This window comes from Leptonychotes weddellii, chromosome 8, assembly GCF_054177405.1.
Source record: "Leptonychotes weddellii isolate Sample4059 chromosome 8, ASM5417740v2, whole genome shotgun sequence".
Lineage (NCBI taxonomy): Eukaryota > Metazoa > Chordata > Mammalia > Carnivora > Phocidae > Leptonychotes > Leptonychotes weddellii.
In genome coordinates this window covers 116,404,781-116,429,301 of record NC_138376.1, presented here as the reverse complement: position 1 = coordinate 116,429,301, position 24,521 = coordinate 116,404,781, and the positions used below count along the sequence as shown (strand labels likewise).

Below are 24,521 nucleotides of genomic sequence, written 5' to 3'. Positions count from 1 at the left end.
CATAATCTTGTATGTTTACTAAAGGGTTAATTCTCCCCTTATATTATAGCCTTATGGGTTGAAGCAGAAGTAACTGCAAGGGTGTCAGGCATCAAACTAGGTCAGAGAACCTCTGTAAAAGCTCAAATCCCACCTCAGAAGCCTCTTCAATCCCTGTCCTCTCGTTGCTCCTATTCATTCTGTGCAATAAAGATACATCCCAGCTCTCTACAATCAGGAGCCTTGAAGGCTTTTGCTCCCTCTATTTGAGGGCTACATCTAAGCCATGGATCCCCTTTTGTCTCTCCTGAATCCACAGTGTAGCTGTGCAAATGTTTGAGTTAAAAAAATGAATGTCGGTGTTTACAGTGATCTTATTTTAGCCGCCCTCAAGAACTAGGTGGGGGAGAAACAAAGAAGCCCTGAGAAGAAAGCTTAAGTTAAAATGTTTAAAAATAAATTAGGATTAGCAATTGCTTTGAGTCGTCACTGCCATAAAATAAAAAGATTACTGCCAGATGTATGAAAAATATCAGTCACAATAATTTAGCTCTCATTTATATTTAAGGTCGAATTAAGACATTCTGTTTTGTATTACTTTGTACAAAGTAGGAGGACTGGAAAAACCATGTATTTTGTATCATCAGAAGAGTATTTTTCCAGAAACAAATCAAAATTTTACTAAATGATAGAAACACAAGTTTTTAAACCTTTTCTGTACTCTTCCTCCCCCCCCCAAATAATCAACTTATTTTCATGATCCCATATAAAACATTCTGATTTTAAAGTCTTTTGTGTGAGTATTTCAGGTCAGGGATGATTAGGAACACTGACCCCCAGCTGACTGGAACACTGAGCTCTCCCTTGGTCATGAGCCAGCAAGACTCCATGGAAACCACTGAGTCCTAACAGATCAAAGAAGAGTTTAGTACTCAAGAATTGCCTCAAATAACCCAATAATAGAAACTGTGCTCAATAAGGGTACAATTTCTCAAATGGACCATTAAATTTTATTATAGGACTCAAAATATCATCCCAAATCCAGAAATTTACAAAGGAACTGTTGGCTTTCAAAGAAAACCATAATTCTTTCTTTGGGACTTGGCTACAGAGAGGTTGAAAAATATTTGAGGGAGCCATAAAGAACCCAATCATTTTGCACTTTGTTTAGAAGGTATTCTGATTGTTTCATGCTTCCGTGGTATTTTTTTTGTTATGGTTTTAGGAAAGTTACGATAGGACAGCCAGTGCTTTATGTCTTTTATTGGCTGGTACAGAGGGCGGCAAGGTCCTCATTCAGGCCATGTGTTGACACAAGGACACAGCAATGCGTGGGCCCAAGAAGCTTCTAGTTCACAGACAAGCTCTCACACCCAACAGAAACCAGCTTAAAAAAACAAACAGCAAGTAGACTTTTAGAATCAATCTTCACTTTTATATTCCTGGAAAGACCTATTTGTATACAGGCATTTTAGCCACTTCTGTATATAAGTCATTTTTCAAATACCTCTGCTCTTTATGTCTCTTTAGACACACATCTCACCAATAGACAAGAGGTCTTGAAACCTTTTATACCTGCTGACTGATTGAGAAATCTTTAACAAGTAGCACTCAACAACAATAAGATAGTATTTTTCCTCGTTATTGCTGGATTTAATATCACCATTGGTTCTATGGGAGGGCCAATGCTGTTTTTCACTGCTCCATTAATTTCTGTACTTCTGAATTCAGTTTCTCTAAAAGTTCCTAAGCAGAATAGAGGCTGCTTTTTCTTATAAGAAAAACCATGTGATATTCAGTAATTAGAAGGCAGGAAAATATTTCTGCTTGAATTAGTGAAGCATATTGCTTAGACACATCTGTTGCAAATACGAAAAACTAGACTGCTATGAACAAGGAAAATTTTATTATTGGAGGTTGTCACTGGATTCTGTGCTTCAAATTACTCTTTTCCAAGATACTTTATAATGTTAGATTATGTGTAACAAACAGAATCCCATTCTGCACAAACCCCATTTTAGTGTATTAAGACAACATAATGCCGTCTCTTGTAGGTTTGCTAAAAACACAGGACTCAACTGAACGGATAGTAGAAGCAAGCAGTCTTCCTCAGAGACTGAGTGTCCGTGAGGTCATGTGTGGAAATTCTTTTAAGAAGTTATGTCTGCAGCAATACAATATTTTAAAAGGCTAGTGATCAAAAAATTAGGGATATGAGAAACTTGAAATCTTAGTCGTTAGGTAACCCAAGGGGATACAAACTCAGCCTTAATATATGTTTAAATGGGCCCAATTTTCACATTGTGAGATTTAAATGGTTGGCATTCCCAGCTCCAGGCTAATTTAGCAAACCAATTTTTAAAAATCCACCTTTCTTATTGCTCATTACTTTAAATATGTATGAATATATGTGTATGTGTGTATACGTATAAATAAATATACAACACACACACACACACACATCCTTTGTGAAGAAAATAAAGAATCTGCATTTGGTCTGATGGCAACTGTGCTAAGCTAGAAGACAGGATATCTTGATTCCAGTTCACTCTCTGATGCATACTTTCTGTGTCTATTTGGTGGCATCACCAACTCTTTCTGGGCCTCAATTTTCTCATAAGTAACATGAGATATTTAGGACTAGGTCTTTTGGTGTCTAAAATTAATACCTAGTACAGCTGAAGTGAGCACAGAGTGGTGTGGTAGAGACACACTAGACTCATTGGTTATCTGGAAGGTAGAATTCTGCCCCAAGCAGAGAAGAGAGATGTTTCATGAATGGGGCAAGATGACAAACAGACTCAAGTTAGCACAGGGATCTGGGTTGGGAAAGTAATCGGAGATATGGCTGGACAGGGCCAGACCACAGAAACCCTTGAAGGGGGAGACAGTGGTAGATAGTGGTGACCTCAGCTTGTTGAGAGGAAGGCCAAGTCTACCCTGTTCCTAAACTCTCTTCTCTGGGCAACATTCCAATCTGAATATATTGGCTTACTTCACACAACCACAACTCCACCCAACTGCAGAAAATGGAGCATCTGACCCTTTTAACACATTTTGTCCACACTATATTTATATAACTTGCCTCTTTTACCCAGAGTACTGCCAGGGTGAAGGAAGACTCAGAAAAAAAGTCATACATCTCTGTTCCATGTTTTGTTGTTTTGTTGTTATTGCTTTAAATGAGGAATTCTTGCTCAAACAAGGCCATTGCCAATGTGGAAAGAAGGGAAGGAAACATCAGATCAGCTGTCAGATCACCATTTCCACTTAAGAGGCGGAAGCAAGGCCCCATTACAGCAGACAGGCCCACTGAGGCCGAGTTTATAGATTATGAATTTCTTTGGTCTTAATTGGACCTGAGTTCCAGAGTGGGGCTCTGGACATTACTTAGAAAATAAGAGTGCAAAAATTAAGTACAACAGCCACACTTTCGTGTGCATGTAGGTTGCTTCCAACATCTACTCTCCGCTTCTCCCTTCCCAGCAACCCCTTGTCTTGTTGCAGTGTCTGCCTCTTCATCTCTTCTACTCAGAGGCATATGGTGTAGGTGCAGCAGCGGATCCCATCCCCAGCAGCTCCCCACACTATCTTCACCAACTTTCCTGGATCCACAAACCTTAAGGAATGAAGAAAAGAGTGCCAGAAGTAGCTGGGGGTTTTACCATCTGTTTTATAGCTGAGAGAAACAACAGCCTTTCCCTAGTGGTCTGTGCTGGTGTCTTTAAGGAATTGAGAAACATGATCCAGCAGGAAGAATGCCCCATGCCTAGCCTTGACATTAATTATTAAATCAAATCATTAAAGCCTTGACACAGGCAGAAAAAAGTTCCATTTTTTCCCCCTACAACTTTCCCTTCCAATGACTTAATGTTGTTGGAAAAGGAGGACAACAAGGAATTTTGTCCCCCAGTGACAGAGGCACAAAGGACTGCAGTTTATTTAAGTAACTTGCAACCTACAAACAGATTGTGTTCTAAATCATTCTGAGCCCAGACTTAAAGTCTGGACTCTGAAACACATTTTCCCATGGACATAACATTCTAAGGGATAAATAGGTAATGAAATTGCCTACATTGGTCTAGTTAACCTTGGCACTGAATAGCACAGGGAACCTGCCCTCTGGTTTGCAACCTAGTTTCACCCAGCTGTCCAAGGCAGAAGCCTAGAAACCACTCTCAGCAGTTCAGTTATTGGTCTCCTGTCCTCAGGCCCCACAGGCCCTATGGTTTACATCTGAGTCCTAAAGGTAGAGCAATGGAGAGCAGACAGTATTTTCTAACAGAATAATTTTCACTTAAAACTCCAGGAGACACAGAAAACATCTCCAATTCTGCAGAGAATATAGTATGACTCTGGCCACATGCTCCAAAAAACAAAGCGCCAGGTGGCCCACGGTGGGCTCTGTGCATGAGCCATTCTGGACAGTGTGGTCGGCTGGACTGTGGGCACCTTCCAGGCATGGAGACCTCAGCAACTTAAGACCGGAAGATGAGGACACCACTACAACAGTTGTTCATAACAGGAGACATGTTCCCCTTTCCCCAAGGTGCCAAGAAATAACTTTATAGAAGAATGGACCATCTGCAAAGGGATAAGAGCCAGGGGTTGACAGATTATACTCAGAACAAAGTTTTACTTAGAAAATAAGAGTGCAAAAATTAAGTACAACAGCCATACTTTCATGTGCACATAGGTTGCTTACCCAACATCTACTCTCTGCTTCTCCCTTCCCAGCAACCCCTTGTCTTGTTGCAGTGTCTGCCTCTTCATCTTTTCTACTCAGAGTCATATGGTAGGTGCAGCAGCGGATCCCATCCCCAACTGTACTGGGGGGTCCCGATTAATCTAAGCCAATCAGTTCATGGCATTCGTAGTACAGTTATTCCTCTCTGTGATGTAAGAGCCTTCATCACATTGGAAGAAGGGACTCGTATTCCATGGCTAGGGAGAGACTCCTATCTTTCTCCTCGTGCAGATGGACAAGGGACTCTGCTAATCCATTTGTGTTTAGCAGCCATTTTGTGATCATTTAGGGGAATCTGCCAGAGAAAGAAGCCAAGAAAGATGGCAGAGCAGAAAGATGAAGAGAAACTGCACGATCAGTGATGTTCCTAAGTCACCGAGTCAATGAATGTTAAAGGACATCCTCCCTCAAGAGTAGTTTAGTAATTTCTTTTTGTTTCAGCACATTTGAATTAGAGTCTTTATCATAGGTGAAAATGTTCTATCTCATCAAGTGAAACACCAATGGGGGGAAAAAATAATGAAACTAGTAAACCAGGGAAAGTATGAAACCTTGGGGATAGTGGGAGACAGCAGATGTAATAAATGTGAATGTGCTTTGAATGTTAGGAAAGAAAGTGCCTTACATATCTCTCGTATTTTCTTCCAGAACATACAACTGATCTGCTAAAATAAAAATTCTTGAGGAGGTAAGTCTTCAATTTGCTATAAATCTAAAATACATAATGGTCATCATTTTCTCTAAATGGCTCACTTGGGAAACACATTTTCCTGAATCAAGATACCATATTATTTAACCCATTTACTCAACAACTGCTCAGTATACAAGAGTGAGCAACAGTAAATAACTTGCATTTCAGGCTAAAATCTGGTGGCAGGAGAGAGAATTAATCCTCTCTCTGCACTATAAAACAAACATTTGATGTTTAAATTGGTGCTCCCAAAGCAGAGAAGATTTGTTTAATCGTTAAGTCTGAATGAACTGCCGAGAAGTGGTTGGAAATAATTAGAAGAAAAAGTTTTCTTGGCTGCCTTTCAAGATGGTTAGAAGAACGATCATGGAGGAAGAAAAATAAATTAATGTGTTCAATATCTCACAGCAGGTCAGCTGGTCATGTCAACGAACCTTCTTACCATCTGTTTTTTGTACTCATAAGTGACCCCATGAGCATCATAATCATCTCATAAGTGTTTAAAGTTTCTCAGATAGGAGAGCTCATGTTCATAAAAAAAATCACATGGAAAACTTTGAAATTGTATTTTGTGCCTAAGAAATACATAGCTGAGACTGGTCTCGAGCTGTACCAAGTGGTAGACCAGTTCATTGAGTTCCAAAGGAGAGAAGCCCTCCATCTCCCGTAAGAATCCAGTGCTTTACTATTCTGTTCTGTTCTCAGGCTCCCTCAACTGCACATGTATAGGCAGAACAAATTTAAAAATGGAGTACGTTCCAAAAGACTCCTGGTAAACGGTTGTTTATTTCTACAGGAAAATGTGTTCCAGGTTCTAATGGAATATATGGTTTCCAGCCATATAAAAAGCCATATAAAAGCTTTTTGACACACAATAATCCTCAATGTGGGATCCGACTCTAGGTTCTCAGTGTCTTTATGAAAGAACATGTCTAGGAGGCCAGGGGGTAACCCTCAGTGGGAAGACGAGGAGTTGAAAGGAGGAGGGAAAAGCAAAGATCTCCTTATCTTCTCTCTTCTTCTCTCCTTCAACCTCGCATCACCCATAACTAGCAAATCCTCACCCTAGAATGTACTGTCATGATAGGTATGTTTCTCCTTTCTTCTTCCATGATATGTACAGTACCCCCATGAGGCTCAAATAGGCACCACCCTCACCATCTCTTCATTCTCCTGTCAGCATACAAGGCCCTGTGTTGTTGCTCATTCCAACACATTCCACCTAAGCCCTTGCTACAAGATAAGAGAACGCCTGGGTCTTAGAGTTTCAAAATTAAAACTGGGATAAAATGCAAATGCATAAAACTTTAAAGTGCTATATAATCGGAATGTGTCCTGTTATTGCTCTGATGTGTTACTGAAGCTCTCCTGATTCATTCTTAAACACGATTACTCATGTCTGTATTACTACAGTTTTATAGCCCATATGTCTACTCTAAACTCCAGTATCAAGATACGTGACCTAATACAAAATGTGGATGCCACATCCTCTAGGTGAGAAGTTCTCTAGGAGATGTGGTTTGTTTACACAAACCGGACTTTCAATTGTCTGCAGGAACGGTGGGGAAGAATATAGGTAACAGGAACTGGCCCTCCAAATGGCCCTAACTGCCTCTCAGGAACTGTATGGGTTAACGAGGCTCTGTTTGCTTGAGGACTTCCCATGCATAGGTTTACGTCTAATGAGGAAAAAATAAACTCCAAAATATTTTTCAAATGAACTTTTGGAAACCAACTCTGGCTTAAACTGAAGACTTGCACATAACATATGCTGTGTATATACATAGTTTTATTGCCTGAATCCTTACTGGTTCCCAGTCTTTCCCTACAGAATCCTAGTCTCAAATGTTCAACTGTTCTTCGGAAATTTTGAAAGGTTTTTTGGAAAGGGCATTTTGCCAAGAGGGGGATCTTGCTAGACCCAGAGAGTGGTGCAGGCGAGCCGGCCTGTGCCTGAGTTCCTTCTGCAGCTTTATCAGCATCGCCTCACAGGCAGACATTGAGATTGAGGGCACAGACGAAAGGAATCACTCACCGAGCTCGGCATCTGATGAGATGACACATCTCCACAGCTGGGGGAGTGGTTTCCAACTCTTCACCCCCCACCCCGACCCCCAAGAAGGCAGAAGGCAATTTCCCTGGGGAGGGCTTTTCCAAAGGATTTCACACAGTTCAATTTTACAACTTCAGACCTGGCAGACCAAGGAGACTTTTTTTTTTTTTAAGATTTTATTTATTTATTTCAGAGAGAGAGAGTGAGCGAGCGGGAGCAGGGGTAGAGGCAAGGAGAGGGAGAAAGAATCTCAAGCAGACTTTATGCTGAGCATGGAGCCTGACTCAGGGCTCTATCCCAGGACCTGAGCCGAAACCAAGAGTTGGCCACTCAACCGAATGAGCCATCCAGGTGCCCCATCCTTAAATAAATATTCCAACAAATAACTTTTCCTATGTAGGCAAAAGATCGCCCAAATTAGTAATATATATTTTGTTTGGAAATCATCTTTGTGCAAGCGCACTGAAATGGGACGTTAAGATGGAACACACATCTTGTCTGCAACTTGTTTAAAATGATTTTTCTTTCACCAATCCTTGTGTTGTCTAGAGAGGGGCCCCCAATCCTCCAGTTAAAATGATAAAGTATGGAGTTGTAAAAACCTGCTCTGAATTAAAGGTGATTCAATGAAGCTAAAAAGCCCATAATTAACCAAGCTGTCCCTTCAGTTTAAAAGTGCCACCAGATTTTCATCTCTAAGACTCTTCCTCAGGCATAAAGAACAGCATGGTCCTTCTCACTAGACTTTTCCCAGGGAAAATTTGGTTGGGGGAGGGGAGAAGAAGTGATCTGGACTCAAGAGGCAAAGAAGAAAGGTGGAGTTCTGCCTAAGGAAAAAAAAAAAAAGATTAAGCCTGGAAAATAACAGTTATGGGGAAGACTAGAATATTTTCTAATTTGGAATCATTCCAAGAAACACAAATGACCACACATACATCCAGGTTTTAAGGGTTTAAAAGACAGTTTTATCAGAAATATTGGATAGTAAAATGTATTGGAGTTTTAAAATTTACTCTGCAATTGTCTTCACATTCAGAACTATGGACAAAGAAATTTAAGTTCATCATGTAAAATAGAGGCATCTACCTGGTCTTAAATATCTCTGTATTTAAAACTAACCCAGCTCATTGATTTCTTATGAATGTATGTGAAATTTCTTAATTTTGAATCAAAAAAGTTTGTGAATAGTTACATGTCAGGAACCAGGCTGCGTACTACGCGTTAAGACCTAGATCTGCCTTTGAATTACCTCAGTCCATTAGAGCAGGAATTAAATGCCTGAGAAGGCGTTTCAAGACGGATTTTTAAGATCACAAAGCAGTGTCACATAATTAAAATTACTAAATGCACTGTTCAGAGTCTAACTGATATATATAGTAGCTTTGAGGAGAGGAAAGATAAAATCAGGTCAGAGTAATTTAAAAAGGAGGAGGAATTTGAACTGAGTTTAAAAGGATAGATAAGGTTCAGATAATAGTATTACTGCTACTACCTTCCAGATCTATTTGAGAACCTGCCAAGGGCCAGGCTCTCACTACAGTTGGCATTGAACATGCACTCTCTAGACTCACAATGAAACTGAAGTGAATTTATTGCCATGATTTTACAGATAAGGATGGCAAAATACTTGCTCAAGGTCCAAGGCAGGAGGTGAGCAGAGACACACCCCCAGGTCCTGCTGACCCCAGAGCCCACTGTGTTTCTTGCAGAGCAACTCCCAGGAGCAGAGAGAGTTCTGGGTGGTACAAAATACGTTTTTATAAACAGGTGGCTTAAAGATAGAAGAAAAAACAAAAAAAGATCAGATCTTACAGAGCAAGCAACATGTCATTGTGAATTTTAGACCAGACATCTGACATAATTAACCCAGCATGTTGGGTGGATCAGGCTGGTAGGCAGAAGGAATAGGAGGTTCACAAGTTCAGAAAAATGAGAGAGAAAGAGAATCTGGTAATTCTGCCCCGATGTAGCAACACAGAGTCACATGGCATGCTTGGGCTGTGGGTGGCATTTCACATTTCACAGCAGCAAAGATACTGGACTTGGACTTGTACCTGGGTATTTATAACTTGTCTTGTTTCAAAAATTACTAATTTTGTGACTTTGGGCAATGACTTAAATTACTGAGCACTTCAGTCTCCTAACATGTGAAGTCCGATTCATGATAATAACTTGCACAAGGCTAAAAGAATTAAGAAAAAGTATATGCAGTTGACCCTTGAATGATGTGGGTGTTAAGGGCACCGACCCCACCCCCCAGCTTATAACTTTTGACTACCCCCAAAACTTAACTATCAATGGCCTATTGTTGCCCAGAAGCCTTACGGATAACATAGACAGTCGATTAACACATATTTTGTACATGTATTATATACTGTATTTGTACAATAAAGTCTTCTTCAGACTCCTTAATGCAGTCGAATCATGGGGGCATGGATTACAGGGTGCATGAGACACTGAAGGAGCCAAAAAGGCACCCTATTCTTACAATAGAGTAAGTTAGAGGAAAGAAAATCTTATTAAGACAATCATAAGGCAAATACATTTACAGTGCCGTACAGTACTTATTGAAAAAAATTCCGCGTGTGAGTGGACCCGTGCGGTTCAAACCTGTGTTGTTCAAACCTGTGTTGTTCAAGGGTCACCTGCAGTGTGTGGCGGGTGGTAAATGCTCAAGTGTTCGGTTTTTTCCTTTATGAAGGCTGTGGAAATGGAAAAGAAAGGATGAAATAGATGGTGAGGTAAATTTAGTGAGATATGGTGACAAAAGATATAGGAGCTTGGAGTGGGGAGTGGGGAGAAGGAGGGAAAGAAGCACCGAACATGCATTTAAAATGAAAAGCCTGCACAAAAACATCTTTATTTCCCCAAATAGGAGTTAAGAGTTAGTTTTAGGAAGGTGACTGGGAGATCCCCAGTTGAAAACACCCAAAGAAGAGTTAGAACTAAGGCAGAGGGCTTAGGAAGAACAGGGAAACCGGGAAATAGGACTTGGCGGTCATTTGCCTAAGAGCCTGGTTGCTCTAATATTCCATTTCTGCAGACCTGTGAACTTGCTCAACTCTGTTTTTCTTTGAATGACCATGCTTTAGAAATCAAAGGAACATATATGAAGTTACAACATTTTAGGAAACCAGACCCCACTTTTTTTTTTTAAGACAAAGAATATTAAAAGAAAATACTTAATGCAGGACTTAAGATCACTTGCAACTGCGTGTCTTTCAATTTTAAAACACAATGACTATTTTAATACCCAACTTCACTTTCAAAAGTCTTTATCACGAATGTAATCTTCCTCCAGAGCAGGCTTTCTGGACGGCGTAGAAAAGCCCTGGCGGGGAAAGGCAATAAAACACACATTTCCATACAAATAAAAACCTCAATGAGATACCACCTCACACCAGTCAGAATGGCTAAAATTAACAAGTCCAGAAACAACACATGTTGGCAAGGATGCGGAAAAAGGAGAAACCTCCTACACTTTTGGTGGGAATGCAAGCTGGTGCAGCCACTCTGGAAAACAGTATGGAGGTTCCTCAAAAAGTTGAAAATAGAGCTACCCTATGACCCAGCAATTGCACTACTGGGTATTTACCCCAAAGATACAAATGTAGTGATCCGAAGGGGCACGTGCACCCCAATGTTTATAGCAGCAATGTCCACAATAGCCAAACTATGTAAAGAGCTAAGATGTCCATCGACAGATGAATGGATAAAGAAGATATGGCATATATATACAATGGAATATTATGCAGCCATCAAAAGCCAAAATATTGCCATTTGCAACGACGTGGATGGAACTAGAGGGTATTATGCTAAGTGAAATAAGTCAATCAGAGAAATGCAAGTTTCATATGATCTCACTGATATGAGGAATTTGAGAAACAAGACAGAGGATCATAGGGGAAGGGAGGGAAAAATGAAACAAGGCGAAACCAGAGAGGGGGACAAACCATAAGAGACTCTTAATCTCAGGAAACAAACTGAGGGTTGCTGGAGTGGAGGGGGGTGGGAGGGATGGGGTGGCTGGGTGATGGGCATTGGGGAGGGTATGTGCTATGGTGAGCGCTGTGAATTGTGTAAGACTGATGAATCACAGACTTGTACCCCTGAAACAAATAATACATTATATGTTAAAAAAATAACAACAAAAAAGACCACATACATTTCCAAAAGGGCATGTATCTTGGAAAAGGCAACTGCAGTAGAGATGGCTGGGGTCTGGAATGAGCCCGGAAGAAAGGGGCCGAGGCAGTGGTGGAGGTGATGTTAGCCGCATTATGCAGTCCCCACGACCATGGGCCTTGATTTCTGCCAGCCATAGTGGATAATTCTGTTGTACTGACTTCCTACGCTTGCTGAATCCGGCCCAGTGCTTCTACAAGGTTCTCAAACATGAAAACTAGTTGTCTGTTCCAGACACTGGATTTATTATCTACAGCTGCTGAAAGCAGATCTGGCACCCCTGAGCGCATCTGGTTCTTTTGACATTTTATGTGACAGCTTTTTCATGCCTATTAGATGGTCCCCGGGCAAGCCCAGCTGAGGTTCACCATCAACTGCAGATGTTAAGAACATGAAACCTCCCATAATCCTCTGTGACCCCATACTTCATGGGGATCTGATAGTCTATCTGCTTTCTAAAATACAACAATGACTTGCACCTAACTATATAACAAGTAAATAACTTAGGAACCTTAATATATCAAAAGCAGAGCTTTGAAACATATAAAGGAAAAACTGATCGAATGAAAAGGAAAAAACGACAACCCCCTCACACAGTGAGAGCTCTAAACAGCTCTCTCGGAAAATGACAGGTCCAGGAGGAAAAAAGTTAAGTGAGGATATTGATGATCTGAATAACAATTAAAACAATTTTGTTTTAATTAATAACTTCATACCCAACCGACAAAAAATAAGCATCACCTTCAAAGGCACAGAACATACACAAGTGAATTATTTATAGGGGAAGTACATCTCTTCGGATCACATTTCTAACCTCTCTGGTGTAATACATTTCTGATACCACTTTTTCTCACACGCTTGCTTCACAGAAATGTTATTTGTTAGATGTGTCTTACCTTCTCTGCCTCACTTTATAACTTCTCCAAGGGCAGAAGCCTTGTCTTCTTGCCTTGGCACCCCTCACAACGCTCAGTGCCTTATACTTAGCGCTTCATACAAAGTAGGTGCTCATTTATGAAACGATCACCCTGACACAGGTCACTTTCAGCAATGCAGTGTCACTCACAACTTCGGCTAAGTCATTTTATGCTACTTCCAATAATGTGTTACATAAGGAGGCCATCAGGATCTATCAAATGTTATTAGACTGGCGGTAGTTTAATAGTGAAAGATCTAAGGAAACTTTCTTCCACATTAGAATTTCAGATGACTGAATGTCATCTTTGCTGAACCTTGGGCCAGGGCCTTAGCAAAATGCCTCAAGATGCCCCACATGTTTTATGCATGGGACCTTCAGGCCACTCTGAGGGGAGAGCAAAAGGTGAGGGATCCCTAATGAGCACACCAGAGGCCTGGCTCCGTTACCGGGTACACAGACGGAGTAGTACAGAGCTGTGGAACAGGGCTTTGCATTCCAGAAATGTCGGCTCTCTTAGCTCCTCCCACAGGGACAGGTCACAATTACGGCTTCAGTTCATCTATATTTCTTTTTTTTACTAAGATTTTAATTATTTATTTGTCAGAGAGAGAGAGAAAGAAAGCACAAGCAGAGGGAGAAGCAGACTCCCTGCCGAGCAGGGAGCCCGATGCGGGGCTCGATCCCAGGCCCCTGGGATCATGACCTGAGCCGAAGGCAGCCGCTTAACCGACTGAGCCATCAGGCGTCCCACATCTACATTTCTCTCTACAACCGATTTCTGTGTTTGTGTTCCCATACTCAACCTTACATCTGTATTTACCAAACTACCTTCCACAGAACAACACAATTAATAGATTAAAAAGCCATAAGGCCAGGTGCGGAATGTGGGGAGAATTCCACGCTTCAGTAAGCTTGACAAAGCCTGCCTGTAGCACCTCCCCGTTGAAGACAGACGATTCAGAGCAGCCTGGTAAAGGCTCTGCAGAAAAAGGAACTCATAAACGTTGCTTAAATCCCGAACACACTTGACCATGAAGCCCTCCCACCCCTCCTAGTTTTTGACAGGAACCTATTCCCATAATTCTACAAAATCAAGGTCATACTGTCCTGAGAATCCCCTAATGCCCAATGCCAGAAACAGGAACTAGTTCCTCATTCCAAAGGTCATCCTTTCATGAGAAAACAAGTACTTTTTTTTTTTTTTTTAAATGAATATCCTTTTTTTTCTCCAGAATGGTTGGGGCCCCTCTCTCACCTTTTACTATCTCTAATGAAAGATCTACAATGAGAAAGTCCTCTTCCTCCACCCTCCCCTCACCCCTAAAAGGGTGTCTAATGTCTACACCAGCTTAAGCTACACAAACTTCTGGAGATATTTTTTAAAAATATTTTTAAATTTTTGATTGTGGTAGAATACACATAACATCCAATTTCCCACCTTGACCATTTTTAAGTGTGCAGTTTGGCAGTGTGAAGCACATTCACACTGTAATGCAAGCAATCTCAAGAATTCCTCAAAAGAAGATATTTTTTTAATGGGGGAGAGATGCCCACTATGTGCGCAGAGTCAAATCGGCACATCTTTCTGAGTGCTGTAATTTTGTGCTATATTTTTGTAATCACTATATTTAGTTATACACCTTTAATCTTCAATTATGCATTAAAAATCATTTCCATGACACCGATTCAGGGGGTTTTGCAATGGAAGACACGGAAGGAGAGCATCTCAATGACTTTTTAAAGATTCCATACTGCATTAAGTCCCTGTCCTCTAGCACTGTGCTAAGAGCTGTGCTGCGTGGTTATATTATTAGCAGCGTCTAGCTCAAGACAGCAAGGTCTATATTCACAATGTGAATCATTTATGCTGCAGCCACTGATGAGCCTTCTATCAGCTGCCTTCCGACAAAGCTATCAGCCCCGAGTAAGACACTTACTGGGCTTTGGGAACACAGCGGCAAGGACCCAGGCAGGACATGGAAGGGCTATGCAGAGCCGATCCCTCCCCGAGCATGCCTGCATTGTACCGTTTGTAAGTCCTAGGGGTAGTAAGCCCCAAAATCTCAATCCCACAAAGCCTTCAGCTCCAAAACGAGAGACTTTTGAGGTACCACAGAAGCAGCTACCGACCTGGGCTCAATGTGTGTGCCTCCCGCAACTGCTCACGGAAGGGGAGGAAGAAGGCTCTGATGGAGACGCCGGACGGCAGAGCTCCTCACCCACCAGGGAAGAGCACAACCATATTGCAGGTCCTGAAGGCACCTGCACAGCAGTGCTGGGTAATGGCAAATCTGGCAGGGGAGATCTACCATGTCTAGTCCTTGGTGTCTCCATCAGAAAGCACGCCACTGTCCTGTGTCCCCACTCGACAGTGTAAGGGGCTTGGCAACTGCTCGCAAGGACAGGAAAGATCAGGGCACTGGAGTACCCCAGCGCCTGGCGCATGCCTTGGAACATTCAGTTGGCATCTTTCTGCTATTCGGGCAGCTCTAGAGTGTGCACTCCGCACAGCAGCTCTGCCCCACACACTTTTATCAGGGGGCAGGTGAAGCCTTGGGCAAGAAGGCGCGGAGAATGAAACGCAGAGGCAAGTTTATTCAGAAAAAAGTTACGTACATGTGGGTGTGTATATATGCATATATTGGGGGCGGGGGTGACTTTAAAATGTAGTCTTTTTTTTTTTTTTTTAAAGATTTTATTTATTTGACAGAGAGAGAGAGAAACACAAGCAGGGGAAGTGGGAGAGGGAGAAGCAGGTTCCCCGTGGAGCAGGGAGCCTGATGCAGGGGCTCGATCCCAGGACCCTGGGATCATGACCTGAGCCGAAGGCAGACGCTTAACGACTGAGCCACCCAGGCGCCCCTAAAATGTAGTCTTGAAGCTGAATCTCTCTCACACACACTCATGTCACATCAACAGAAAAATAATGCGTAATAGAACTATACTCCTTTGATTTTTCAGTAATCTAGGACCATCTAACCAAGTACTATTAGTTAAAGTCAGTTGATTCCTTCTGTTTATAATCCTAGACTTATGTTTTCAATAGCTGGCGAGAGGGGCACCTTTCTCTAGAATTCTCTTGCTTGCCTAGCTTAATGTGATTAAGTGGTGTCCAGTGCATATACTGGTTTGTTAATCTAGAGAGGAAAGCTCTTACCTACAGTTAGCGGTAACAGTCTGGTAGATTACAAGTTTATATTAACGTGCTAGGTACATTTTTGTGTACATGCCCAGACACTTGCTAGTCTGAGGAGTAGAGGGTTAGCAGCTCACTTATACACCCAAAGCAATTTCAGAATACTTCTGAGGTACAACATGGCTTTTCTAAAGGAGGACATTAGCTCATTCATTCTTTGAGCAAATATTTGAGCTCCTCTCATGTCTGGCTTTTTCTAGAATATATAGCAATGAGCAAAACAGACAAAGATCCTAGCTCTCAGGGAGCTTATCTTTGAGTGAGTACCTATTTTGAAAAAAGTTCTTCAGACATGCAACACACTTTAAATCAACAAGTGACTTTTCAGAAGATATTCTGGACACAATTTATATAGTCAGTACAGTTGAAGACTAACAAAAATATTTTCTTCAAAACCAGATCGTGGCTTCAGACGCAAACAAAACCAGATCACGGTAATTGAAATGTTGTATACTCAGTAATAGAGATCAGCAACTAGGGAAGAACTAAAATTCTAGACTCCCACAGCAGCAAGGAGGTGAGGCGAGCCACTGTTCTCACGAACACCACCCCCCCAGGCAAAAACACTTGTCCGAAATGGACCAAAGAATCCTGAGTCAAGTTTTGCTTTCCCTTCCCTTATTTTTCCATATCATATTACAAAGTAAACAGAATATCAGTGGAACTCTCAAGGGAAAAATTATTTATTTTAATCTAGAAAAACAGTGCAAATAATCACAGCTACTCAACCTAACAACATGTCACTTCTTTCTTTGTAGCTAGAATGGTGTCTCTCTCTCTGATAAACAGACAAGTCCATGGACTCATTCACAGAGAAGACTATCATTTCTAAAAATTAATAATTCTCTTCCAAAAAAGAAAGAAAAAAAGCATTTAAATGACTGAATCTCACATATGTAGAGGGTGCCTGGCTGTGACTCAGACTTTTGTGGGCACTCTGGGCCCTTCCTCCATAAAAAGGACCAAAAATTCTATTTTATGACTGCATTGTTATAAAGAAAAACATCATCCAGGCTGGGCTTCATTATCATATATTTGTTATCATATTCACTTGTCCCCTGCTTTCAAAAGAAATTAAAATGAAAACATTTTCATGGGTCTTTAAAAATAGCATGGATTCTGGGCACTGTGCCTAATGAGTAAGTCAGCTCTGGACCACAGACTGCTGATTTTTTTTTAGGTAGGTTCCACGCCCAGTGTGGAGCCCAACAAAGGGCTTGAACTCACAACCCTGAGATCAAGACCTGGGTTGAAGTCAAGAGTCGGATGATTAACCTACTGAGCTACCCAGGTGCCCCTAGGCTCTTGATTTTTCAGCTACACAGCATTCTACTGTAAGTTAGGCAAAAGAATTTCTGGAACTTTATTGCCAGCAATGAAGATCTACTGCAAGAAAACCATTGTTTTTACCAGTTAACAAAACATTGATGAATTCTGAACTCTGACACAGCAAAGTCATCTTTACTCCATTAAAATACCATTTGTCCTTGTAATAACTTTGAGTACTTCAAGAAGAATAATGCAGTGTATCAAATATTTATGATTCCAATAAAGCATTATTATTTTGCTAGTTAAAGGCAATAAAACTCTAACCCACTGCTGTACTTATGCTTTTAATTTTGTGGGGTCTTTTTGATTTGTTTTATTATTTGGTTAAAAAAAAAGGCCTGGTATAAAATTTAAAGTATAAACTTATGAGTAAAAAGTGATAATTCTATGCTTAGCAGACTGGGTTTCTTCACCTATTCCTATGGTTCTAGTAAGCATTTGATACATCATCGAGCAACATCAGCTCAACATTCCATGTCTTGACTATAGCTTATGTGGTCAGAGAATGATCAAGTACTTAGGAAAGAAGCAAAGCAAAATAATTGCCTCAACCTTAAAAAAAAAAAAAAAAAAGCATGTCCCTTCCTTCCTTTGCCTTTTATCATTCATTGTGGTTTTTCAAATACCACCACCACAAAATTAGATTGAGACTTTAAATCTTGAAGAAAAACTAGAAGTTAAAAGGACAAGAAGAACTTTTCTAGCTGATAAAAAGCATTTAAAATATTACCTAAAAGACCAACTCATTAATAGCTGAAGGCCAATGGGAAGAAATGACTCCAAATCGGGTCACACTGTGGCTTACTCTTCCTGACTTCATTTTTATTCTCTCTCTCTCTCTCTCTCTCTATATATATATTCGAGGTATGCATTTTCTTTTATATTTCATCCTGTGGTTACCATATATGTTATTCTGGCCCACAAAATAGTTAAAAGCAAGAAAAGTTTTGCCTGCAGTGTACTTATATAAAAATACCTAGCAAACCTAAATTATCAATATATTAATCTCTTAACATGTTTCATATTCAAGTGACAAAAAAAGAAAACAGCTCACTTTTACAGTTGAAGCCTTTCCAGTGGCTGCACTCAAGACTCCCAATGTCTGTCTTCACCTGTAGTGGAAACACAAAAATTAACTTGCTTCTTATTACTTTTCTGGAATTACTTCAGTGGAACATGGATGATATATCAGGGCTAATTCTAAGTGACAGAAGGAACACTGGCTGCAAAAAGGCCAGCATTTTCTGAGGAAAATGCCACACCTATTCTACTGGTCTGTAATAGACCTATAATAATAATCATAACAATTTAATTAAAAAACAAAAACTGGCAGGATGTGGTATTAGGAAAGTTACTGATGTTCAATCCTTGATTTTCCCTTTCCCTTGAAATCCACACAAAGTTTAAAAAAAGGTGAACTTCCACTAGCACTAAAAACTAAGTTCAGTGACCACGGGGTGCCTGGGTGGCTCAGTCAGTTGAGCGTCCAACTCTTGATTTAGGCTCAGGTCATGGTTTCAGGGTCATGGGATTGAGCACTGTGTTGGGCTCCACACTGAGCATGAAGCATGCTTGGGATTCTCTCTCTCTCTCCCTTTGCCCCTCCCCCCACTGCTTGCACTCTCTTGCTCTCTCTCTCTCAAAAACAAAAACAAAAAACAAAACAAAAACTAAGTTCAATGACCTCCCAGAAGCCGGGAAGAATTTCTCCTTTCTGGAGAAGAGATGAAGCAGGAGGAGAGTGGGTGATACTCAGTCTCAACCACACTATCCCTATCCCTGAAGCCCAAGTCGTCCATTGGATGTGCAACTTTCTAAGGTCATGGCCATTCTATCCCTGATTCCTCTCCAGGGCTGTATCCCATAATTTGTCCCCCTTTCTATCTTTGCAAAGTAGTTGGGGTGGGGGTGGAAGTCTACAGGGGTGAGGTTTACACCTGATAAAATTTGGGGTGGTTTTTTTCCTGGTCACTATTTTTAAAAAGAAGGAACCACAGACATTTCTATGTTTGTAGAGTTTTAAAGGAAAAACCAAATGTGCTTAGAAATTTATCATATGGATATCTTCATGATAAAAACTTAAAAATATTCCAGTTGATTGAGGGATGAATCAAAATAAAAAGTTAGGAGTGAAAAAGTAGCACTAGTGGTAAGTATTAAAAGCAGGTAAAAAAGGAGTAAGGTATGCTAATTATTCTAAGAATAGTCCAAATAGAGTGAAAATTTTCAAAAGTTTTGAAAAATTATTTATTTATATATTCATTCATTCATTTTAAAGACGTTATTTATTTATTTATTTTTTTAAGATTTTATTTACTTACTTGACAGAGACACACAGCGAGAGAGGGAGCACAAGCAGGGGGAGTGGGAGAGGGAGAAGCAGGCTTCCCGCTGAGCAGGGAGCCGGATGCGGGGCTCGATCCCAGGACCCCGGGATCATGACCTGAGCTGAAGGCAGACGCTTAACGACTGAGCCGCCCAGGCGCCCGTTATTTATTTATTTGTTAGAGAGAGACACAGCGAGAGAGAGAACGCAAGTGGGGGAGAGGGAGAAGCAGGCTTCCTGCTGAGCAGGGAGCCTGATGCAGGGCTTGAGATTCTCTCTCCCTCTGTCCCTCCACCCTCGCATGTGCATGCTCTCTCTCTCTCTGAAATAAAGAAATCTTTTTAAAAAATCTAAAAACAACAGACAACATTTTTATGAAAAAGTCCATCATAAAATATGCTCACGGTGCAAAATGAAAGGAAGTGAACAGGCCAAATTACCACCATCAGCAGGTGACAAGGTTGAATACCCAGAAAAGTCAAAAGATACATCTAAAAAAAGCCTAGCGGAAAAAGAGAAGGTGCCATAAGATTATTTGAAACACAGTACATAAAAAGCAATGGTTTTGTTGTTGTTGTTGTTGTTGTTCATTTGCAGCAATGACCAGTCACAAATAAATGAAAATGGAGACAGTCTGAAAATAGATTAAAAAAAAAAAAGCAATGTTTTTTTTTTTTTTATTGTTGTTGTTGTTCATTTGCAGCAATGACCAGTCACAAACAAATGAAAATGGAGACAGTCGGAAAATAGATCAGATTCAGAAAAATGATGCTTAAAGAATCTACATAGAGCATATTTAAGGAAATCTTTATGATAATGGTTTCCTTGTGAGAAATGATAAAAAGCACAAATATGCTTTTTTAGAAAAGGAAAAAAAAGCAGTACTTGGCCAGGAAATTCAATATGAGGTAAACCAATGTATTTATAGTTTGAGTCTGAGATGGTGAACTGCCTGTCTGAGAATATGAGAACAGCAAGAGACTTTTACAATCAGAGATGCTTATTTATAGGTGAATACTTGAGGACCTCAGAGGCTATTCTATAAATTCAAGATGGGATTTCTAGAAAAAAACACATTACGAATATTTGATTATCCGGCCTTAAGTGCAAAACCCACTCAGGGCATTAGAAACAAATAGAATTTGATATTTTTAAAAAAGCCCCTAAAACACATCATTACACTTTTAAAGGTTGAGGAAGGGTTATAAATAGTCATTGATGAAAATTTGTGAAAAGAAAATGCTTATTGCACGTCACTGAATCATGCTAAAACAGGTCACATTTTATTGCTTTTGGCCAAAGAACAATGCTAAACTTCTGGAATACATGCAAGGTGATGTTTAAAATAAGTTACATAGGCAAAATACAAGTAATGTGAGTTTGAGAATGAAAATAAATAAAATGTCAGGATTGGTCTTATAAAAAGGAGAAGTCCAAAATATGTCACCATGTCCTTTTAGCCACAGTGTCTAAAATAAGTTTACCTTTAGTATTAAACAGAGTGAGGAGACTAAATGTTAAATGCCCTGACAACAACTACATGATCAATTCTAGTTAATCAGAATGAATGTGAACAAAAATTATACACAAAAGGGACCAACTTCGCTCTTTATATGGAGGACACAATAAAAGGCCTGTTAGCTTTGCAGAACCGTAATACCCAGTGACTAGTAAAACAGCTTTTAATGGTCTGAGTTAGCGTGGCTTAAACAAGGCACAATTTAAAGTCATGTGCGATAAAACACTTGTACTCATGATAATGACTTTGCAAAGACCCAAAGCATAAACATTTCTCCTAAAATGTCAACTATTTGAAATACAGGAGCTCCAGAGATCTGTACGTAAGCACAAAATTTCTTATCTTTATTTCTTCGGTGAAACACATGAACTTCACAGAAGAAACAAAATTAGGGTAGAGATACACATAAGGGGCTACCAGTAATCATAAGACTTTAGACCAGTGCAGACCATAATGTAGTTAATACTAATAATGCCAACAAAGGGCAAATCTCCCAAAGTTCCTCCCATAAGTATCCAGAAAGTATTCCTTTTTTGCCCCCCTCCCTCTTCTTAGAAAGCATTCTTTAAATCAGTAACACAAATGGTCAAATGGACAAAAACAAAGTATTTCTGAGGCGATATGCAATTAGATCATGTAAATCCAAAGGGATCCCTGCATTTGGACTAGAGTTCTGCATCTGCCCCAGACCTACCTCCTTGGAGTGCCACTCCACATCTGTCCATTCTGATTTGAGAAGGTGAGGTAACCTGTGATTCTAGGTCCGTGCAACATAAAACCCTCTTCTAGCTTCTACCTGCTCTGCTTTGAGCTACTTCCTATCCTTCATAGACCATAAGCAGGTAACAACAGCTAGTGTAATTCAAACCTTCTTAAATTGGTTGCTGAAAGTGGGCGGAATGATATCATCTGAGGGTTTCAGAAGCCCAACATCTATCTACCCTCCTTGTAGCAACCACATTAACATTTCCTCTCCTTTACCCTCCTCCCAGCTCCTGCGCTCTGAATGACATTAATCAGGCTAAGCTATTCATCATGTTTCACCCCCCTGATTACTGTGACTGGTTCATGAATAGGACATGGCCCAAGCAGACCATATGCTTTACTGTTGGACTTTTAGACTATTTCCATTTTCCTCCCTATTACAAGCAATGTTGTACATGGTCCTTGATTTCATGTTCTACCTTGTATTTATCTGAATTGGAACTGCTGGGATATTCATTATACACAAGAACATTGTTGGGTAACGCCAAAATTTTTTCCCCCAGAGTAATTGTACCAATTTACACTCTGCCCACAGTATATGAGAGTTCACTTTGCTCCATATTATGGCCAACATCTGATACTAAAATATTTTAATTATAGCTATTCTGGGTAGGAAATGGTATTATTGTGGTTTAAAATTGTATTTTCCCAATTACTAATGACATTAAACACATTTTCATATATATGTTGGCCATTCATCTTCCCTTCACTGTGAAAAACCTGTTCATGCATTTTGCCCATTTTACTATAGAATTATCTTTTTCTAATGAATTTGTTGGAGCTTTTTATATATTCCCCAATATAAAAATTCATATGCCTGTTTTGGATTATGGTTTATCTTCAGTCTCTCTCTTGACAAACAGAAGTTCTTAAATATGATGCTCTAATATATATCTCTTTTTGATGTAATGATTTTTGTTTCTTATTTAGCTACCCCAAGGATATGAAGCTATTTTATCACATTTTCAACAAAACTTTAAAATTGTGTATTTCACATTTAAGTCCTTGATCCATTTGAAATTACTATTCATGCTGTGAGGCAGGGATCTATTTTCTTTTTTTTCCATAAGGATAACCTATTACCCCAGTATCATTTATTAATTTATTCTTTTTTTAAATTTTTATTTATTTTTATTTTTTAAAGATTTTATTTATTTGACAGAGAGAGACACAGTGAGAGAGGGAACACAAGCAGGGGGAGTGGGAGAGGGAGAAGCAGGCTTCCTGCCGAGCCAGGTGCCGGATGTGGGGCTCGATCCCAGGACCCTGGGACCATGACCTGAGCCGAAGGCAGACATTTAACGACTGCGCCACCCAGGCGCCCCTTTATTAATTTATTCTTTCCACTAATTTCAAGTCCAGCTCTGTCACATATTAGGTTTCTATATAAACAAGGGCCTGTTTCAGAACTACTGTTTTACGGGTCTAATTGTTTACCTCTATTCCCAAAATCACTTCTAAAATACTGTGGCATTATAACAATAGAAATAACATCTCTAAATTCTTCTACCTGATTTTTCTTCAGGATTTTTTTGGCTATGTCTGGATCTTTGTTCTATATAAATTTTAGAATCAACCCAAGTTCCACCAAAAACTTGTTGGATTTTGACTGGGATTGTACTGGACCTGTATTTGGGGGAATTGACATCTTTTACCCACCCCCCCATTTGTTTAGATCTTTTAAATATATCTTTCAATAAAGTTAAAGTTATTCCATTTTTTTACACAAAGGTCTCACAGATCTCTCATTAGATATATTTCTAGGAACCTTATTTTTCTTATCACTGGTGAAGACACCTTTTAAATGTTATATTTGACAATATACAGAAAAGTAGTATTTATTGTATTTGTCCTTTCATAGAGCCAAGTTTTGGTTCTGAGATGCTATATGTACACATAATTGTACAGACATAAGCAAGAAAACCCACTAGCAATAAAATTCACAATAGAAACTGGTTGACCAAGGTGGGAAGGGAATGGGGAGAATTAAAATGATCAAACATTTCAGAATAAGAATGTTAAACAATTTTTCATTCATGCAGGTAATTATTTAAATACTGAGACTTGGTTTTTATTCATTCATTCATCAAGTATTTAGGATCTATTATGTACAAACATACATTTCTATTCTCAAAGAGACCTCCAAAGACAGACATTCTGTCCTTTCCTTGCAAGCTCAATCACAGGCCTGTACCCCTGAATCAAGTCAATCTTTATTTCTAATTTGACATGTCTAATTGGTCATTTCTTTCTTTGAAAGAAATACAGTGGGTCTCAACCACTTAAAAAAAACCCAAACCCTAGAATTTGGAAGTGGAGACTATGGAAAAGAGGTAAAAATCTTTCAATAGCTAATATTTGTTGGTTTCCTTATCAGTCAATATACCACTCTTACCTACAATTTGATTAAATTATGTAGTGAGCACCTAATGTATGCCAGGTGTGGGGCTATGAAGTGAGTAAAGGACAGTGTCTCCAAGAAAATCTTCTCCTATAACAAAATGGATGTGTTCTTGAAAGAACTATACACATCAAGCAATTTGAGTAAGTTGAATTATTTTCAGTGGCATTTTAACAGATACATCAGGAAAAATTTGTCAAAATGAAGGTTCTAGGTGAGCGCTGTGCATTGTGCAAGACTGTTGAATCACAGATCTGTACCTCTGAAACAAATAATACATATAAATAATAATAAATAAACAAATAATACAAATAAAGATAGCAGGAGGGGAAGAATGAAGGGGGGGAAATCGGAGAGGGAGACGAACCATGAGAGACGATGGACTCTCAAAAACAAACTGAGGGTTCTAGA

General features: G+C 39.8%; 1 protein-coding gene across 1 annotated transcript in view; it reads right to left on the bottom strand.

Moving 5' to 3' along the window:
• PLEKHG1 (pleckstrin homology and RhoGEF domain containing G1) overlaps positions 1–24,521 on the bottom strand; it is a 219,418-nt gene that overhangs the window by 147,321 nt on the left and 47,576 nt on the right. Inside the window, exon 2 of the mRNA XM_081829382.1 lies at positions 18,154–18,211. The gene's annotated coding sequence lies outside the window, so the exon portion shown is untranslated. The remainder of the gene's footprint in view (positions 1–18,153; positions 18,212–24,521) is intronic.